The sequence below is a fragment of the Cimex lectularius genome, unplaced genomic scaffold (genome assembly GCF_000648675.2).
Source record: "Cimex lectularius strain Harlan isolate CLEC.00 unplaced genomic scaffold, Clec_2.1 scaffold27, whole genome shotgun sequence".
In the NCBI taxonomy this organism is placed as follows: Eukaryota; Metazoa; Arthropoda; class Insecta; order Hemiptera; family Cimicidae; genus Cimex; species Cimex lectularius.
Window position 1 is genome coordinate 1332560 of NW_019392670.1, and position 6012 is coordinate 1338571.

The 6012-nt window shown below is 37.7% G+C and overlaps 1 non-coding gene across 1 annotated transcript; it reads left to right on the plus strand.

Annotated features, from left to right (window-relative positions):
* The first annotated feature begins 5511 nt into the window (after positions 1-5511).
* Positions 5512-5585, plus strand: Trnan-guu. Its single transcript has one exon. It is a non-coding gene; the product is annotated as a tRNA-Asn (tRNA).
* Positions 5586-6012: the final 427 nt, after the last annotated feature.

Sequence of the window (6012 nt, forward strand, 5' to 3'; positions counted from 1 at the left end):
TTCAGGGCTGCCGAAAATGACATAGAAGCCGGTTCTAAAAGTTATCGTCTGTTCGTAGAATATGCGTAAGCCAACTATTTACGCACACGCAAAAAGGGAGGTTCAACAGCATCACTTCACGAATAAGTCGCACTCTCTTTTCTTAGACCGTTAAAATAATAAAATTTATATTAAAACAAAAATTGACAATTAGAAAACACAATATTACAGTACTGTTCTGTAACGATATACGAATATAAGCAACGTTGCTATGTCTTCTTTTCGTGGGTAAAAGCGCACATCGGTATAAAGGGCAATGAGCACGCCGATAAGTTCCCAAAGTAAGTAGCAACAGGCAGCATTCTAACCTGAACACAAGAATACAGCAAGTCACTTCACGTAAGAGCTGAATTGAAAAGCGTGGATTGGAAACAAGGTTTAACTAAGAAGACAGAATAACAACTGTTCTTCCCATCTGCCTCCCACAAGGATAAATACTAAGCTTCTCAAAATCAAATACAAACTAACGCAGACCGGTTGACACGCGCACTCACACCTTTCAGTGATGGCCAGGCTTGAGTTCGAATCTCAGCGCCTCTGTATTCTAATGAATGAACTAATAACGTTTTATTTGCAAAATTTTAGGTTATGACTATAAAAATAATCAGGCTCCTTTCAGGGAAGGATTAGCACCTGATATAAAGACAGTCCTTAAGCATGAGAGTAGGTTGTTGGGGATTTTCAACAGAACCGGAGTTGTTTCCATCTGGAATTGTACAGTTAGAAATAATTCGTTAAATTAGTCACTCTCGACTTAGTCTTAGGTCACCTTGTAGATCCTGAAACGATTTAACGTATAGGGATCATTACTATCAACGATCATCTTAGGGAAGACATGATGAAAATGAGGAAATGATAGAATTCACTCAATGGACACAAATAATCCAAAAACCTCAAGGCGAGATTTGGCAAGAAATAAATAAAATAATGAATCAGAAGAAGCAGGTAAAGACTCTGAATCTTAACAGAATATTGTGAAAAAAAAGATGTACGCAATAGTATAAAAACACAACAGTAGCACTCAAAGTACCTAAGGTATTAAGTGTACACATTTAGTTAATTAAATAACTAGAGATAACAACTAATGTCATTGACATTAAGCAAACAACCGTAGGACCCAATACACACCCCTGAGTTAATCCATGCACAATGGTCGTATTAATACTAAAAGTGGCACCAATTATTACACATCGACTCCATTTTGTCAAACGGACCTCTAATATAGTAATTTAAAGTACTTCATAAAGAGAAACACAAAAACTGGAAATATTCTTCCAACAACTCGATGCAGAAGAGGAGGCTTTCTAGAGTATCAACAGACTCCTGAGAAACAAAGAAATAAAACTATGTAAACAGGAGCAATCACATTTATGCTAAAGAGAATGAAAATAAATGAAATGGTTATGTACCTGACAAAATGGGAGGACAACTCAACTTTGACAAAGCCTTCCAAGTGGTCATAGATAATAAGAGATCTTTGGAAGTAACTTAACCCCGCGCTTCAGGAATAGATCCTAATGTGGCACAATGATGGTTCAGAAATGGAAGAAGGTACAGGCTTAGGAGAAAAAGGACCTGGAATCCAACTCTGAACACAGGAGTTGGTAAAGAAAAATATGACTGTTGCAAATATTTACAAACTTTCGGACAGTCAGACAGCTATAAAAGCATGAAGTATGCTTTTAGCTCCGAACTCGTCTGGGAATGCCCAAGTTGCCTTATGGCCCTAAAAAAAAAACACAACTAGATAACGAACTAGATAAAGTGAGTTCCGGAACGTGAAGGTATAGAAAGTAACATGCTGTCCAGCTAGCCAAAGAAGGGTCACTAATGGGACCGGAATCAAACCAAGGCTAGTGTAATATTGTTGGAACGGGAAAAGTAGCTTGAGAAAGAAAAACGTAGCAAAAGCAAGGTATGAGGCAACCTATGTGATTTATGTACATTCTGGGTATATACAAAAAAATTCCCAGTAAACCTATTACGTGATGTGTTCTTTGGGAACAGAACAACTCAGCAACAATCAGTCCTCAACTGCCTGACAATTATGTTTCGCCATCTTCAGGTGAGGAGTGGGAACAAGCGGAACGCTCAAACGACAAAGCTATGCTGATTTGAAAAGAAATTGCTGACACTGCATAAATTTTTACGATTTTTTCACAACTAAACCATCCAAATTTTCCAGTCGAAGTGCAATCGGCCAGTTTCATGTTGGTTCAACTTTTGACCGGGAGTAGACCATTTCAAAAGAGAAGTGCTGGCAAACACTCGGACTTGTCACTCATTTTTTGCGTCATTCACTCATTCTCCTATTTCTTTTAGGTGGATAAAAAAGGGAGAAAAAATACAGTTTCCCGAATTGATATAGTTCCAACTCTGGAGGCTCAGTTTCATTTAAAAGGCGGGCGACAAAATGGCAAGACTATCTGTGGAAATCAGACCTACAACCGGATAGTGTTCAATTTAAGGAGAAAACACTCCACTTATCCTCGACCACGTTAGACGGCTTTCCGAAATGGGATCGGGATTTTCTCGTTCATTTCGTCCTCATCTGGCTGGTCTTTTCCCTCACAGATCGAATACGGACCTTTTCCAAACTTGATTAATACTGAACTCCTACTGCTTTCAATAGGGTAGAAAATTAACTTACCGTCAGAGAAAATATTTTCAGTAGGCATTACTCCTCAAACTTGACTTTTAACTTATTTAACATAACATCACAGGACTTTTTCTCATATTAATTTAAACTAACGTACAATATTATATGTATAAAATGCAATCAAGATAGTGTTAATAATGCAGTGAATGAATATTCAACTGCGTAATTATAACATCAGCCCGATGATGCTGTTCGCGTAACAAAGAATATTGTGATGCGTTGGCAGCATAAGTGGGCCATATCGTCCGGGAAGTTCTTGCGTCAAGATCACGATCGAAGATCCCCCCCCCCCCCCGAGAGTCTGAAACGAAATGAAAGAATCGTGTTAACCCGATTGAGGATCGGCCATACCCGTATGACACACGGACATACGTTTCCCATTGGGGGTCGCAATGTCTTAGACAGTGAGGTTATTTAACGTGCGCACCTGGCACATAAACCTTATTACACTTTTAGTTTCTGACGTTGGGAGCGACTTACCTCCACTCACGGCTGATAGTGTGATATGTGACACACGGACAACTGCTTTTGGGACAAACCCAGCGCAGGTGTCCCGCTTTTAGACAAAGGTTGCTCAGTGTGTCATACTTGGTCGAGGAATGCCACACTTTGGCCCCTTGGGGTGTGCCCCTTCTGTAAATATTATATATATATATATAAATCCTATGTAGCTCTACATTGTGTATGTTTGTATATATTTGTTGATTTGTGTGAATGAGTAATTGAGAAAAAGTCAGTAGTTTCTTGTTGTTGATGTACCGGTCTTTGATCACTCAAGGCTTTTTAGGGTGTTGGAAGTAGGTCTCTTGGATAGGATTCGGATTACAAAGCAAAATGACGGTATAATTGGTATAGGTGGAAATGATAGTGTTGTGTTCTACAAGTAGTATAACTGGTATATAGTGTGGGACCAAAAAAGCTCCCTTGATGGACGCCGACTTGTTCTGATATATATCTATCTAATATCTTAGTTAAGTTGTTTTATAAGCCTTATGTGAGGAATCCTCCTGATTGCGCATTATTTGGTTCCTAAGTATCTGAGTAGTGTTCGGTGGATGTACAGTGGAGGACACCCGTCTTCGATAAACCCGAGGTGTTCTTGGATGTTGGAGGTTTGACTCCTAGACTTGACATGTCCTCCGCCGCATGAGAGTTAGCTTTACAAAACACTACCCGAGCCTGTGATTTTATATGCCTCGCCAACACTCGGCACTTCTCTCTAGCTTAATCAAATCTCACGCAAGCCGAGCGCGATGGAATCCTTATGATTGGCAGGCCTACAGGACTTCACTGGAATGCTCCCGATTGACTTGATAATAAAAATCATAAACGCTACGTTGGACCTCGACGATAGATAGATATCGACCGGAAATTCATCCCTAAGAGTGCATATGAGGCTACTATGACTCTATTTTCGCTAGCCTTCAATAAATAATAATAATAATAATAGTATTAGTAATGAAAATTCATAAAACTTATAGTGGCTATGTAATACAGCTTGTCATGGAGATTTCCCATCCAAAATAAGATAACCCCTGTAATTCTGTTCTATACCTCGTAGTTTTTTTTTACTCAAAGACAGGTGACAACACACTATATATACTATATTTGTCTATCATGTGGAAGGTAAAGACTTGGGAGCTAAATCTTCCAAAACGCTTAGGAGCCACGGCCGACAACGGAAAGAACAGGGCTCAATATCAAAATTCAAAATACATTCTTCATTTCAGTTTTTCACTACAGCCCTCGAGGGATAAATATAAACATATAATAATCTGTCGACATATTTAAGATTGTTTTGCCCTGACGTTGACCTTAAAATAGGTCGAAAGCTTGCCCTTAACAATTGAATTGTTTTTTTATTCAAGACCATACGTTGATCCAGAATGTTCATGAGTGAAACAGTGATAGATATTTCTAATACTGATAAAAAGATAGTGGCAAATACCGTGAGTATAGTTAAAGGAAGTTTAGATTAGCGCCAAAAAATCAGTGTTGCCAATATACGGGCAGAAACACTGCGCCCGCCCTAAACTCACTGGATTTCCTGCTAATTTTAAATAAAATGTAAAAGTTAAGTTATGGGCAAGAAAGGGCAACACCAAATTTAGTAAATTTTCTAAAGCATACGTAACCCCATGAGTTTAGTTTTTCTTTAGGCGTTTGAATTAACAACACTGCCTTTTTTGGCGCCAATTTAAAATCTCCATCTTGGAATTTTCTACTTCCCAAAATGAAACATCACCCCACCAAACCATCGTATATCGATAGTTATATTAGGAAAAAAAATTCATATCCAGTTTATAATTTAATGTTAACCCTTCCTGCTCAAAGTTGCTTCAATACCAACTTTAGAATCTTTCTTAAACCTTTGCCAATCTAAACTCTCTATCCACTAAACTCAAGAGATTTCCTGCTAACCTTTTAACGAAATTGCTAAAGTTCATCTTGCTCTAAGACAACATTAGGCCATAAAGAGTTAAGAAAGCTGTTTTTAAATTTATTTTAAAACATTTCTTTTTTCGTTACAAAAATGGTGTTCAAATTTTGGATTTCAAGATTGTGTTAGGAGGTAGTATTTATATTTATTACAGAGAAAAATATTTTCAATCCATAAAACAAAATTTCTCATTAGAAAAAATTATTGAAAGCTTAACAAAAAATTGCCAAATAGTAAAGGGATTTGCTAGTCTTCTCTCCCGTTTTGACAAAAATTTTACATTTACACATGTATATATTTATTTATGACCTACAGAACATTTATACAATGCAGACTGAGCTCATATTGGTATTTAAGGGTCGGTCGGACAGCGGCCTCCGTGGCGCAATCGGCTAGCGCGTTCGGCTGTTAACCGAAAGGTTGGTGGTTCGAGCCCACCCGGGGGCGCTTGTTTTTTTTTTCGACTATTTTAAATTACTTAACTTCCAACTCTCGCTGGATATAACTGAGGATATAATAGTGAGTTTCATTTGGTCATATGTTTAATTAATGTATTTTTCCCACCGTCGATTCAGCTGTTTTGATCATTTGCATACGTTGGTTTTACCATTTTTAAATTGGAACAGCTGCAAAACCCAGATTATTTTTTTATTTATATGAAATTTGATAGTTTAAATAGAACTGGTAATTTGCATTTTCAACAACGGTCAATTTGATCGTCCTGGTCAGCCAATTGTCCTTAGAGGATACTGTAAGTATAACATCATCAACAACAACGCGGCAATGGATTAACCAAGGTTAGTCAGTCTTTTTGGCCGAAAAACTTGGTTAATTAGAGAAAAAGTCAATGCTTTACGTTTTTGTAATTATGACG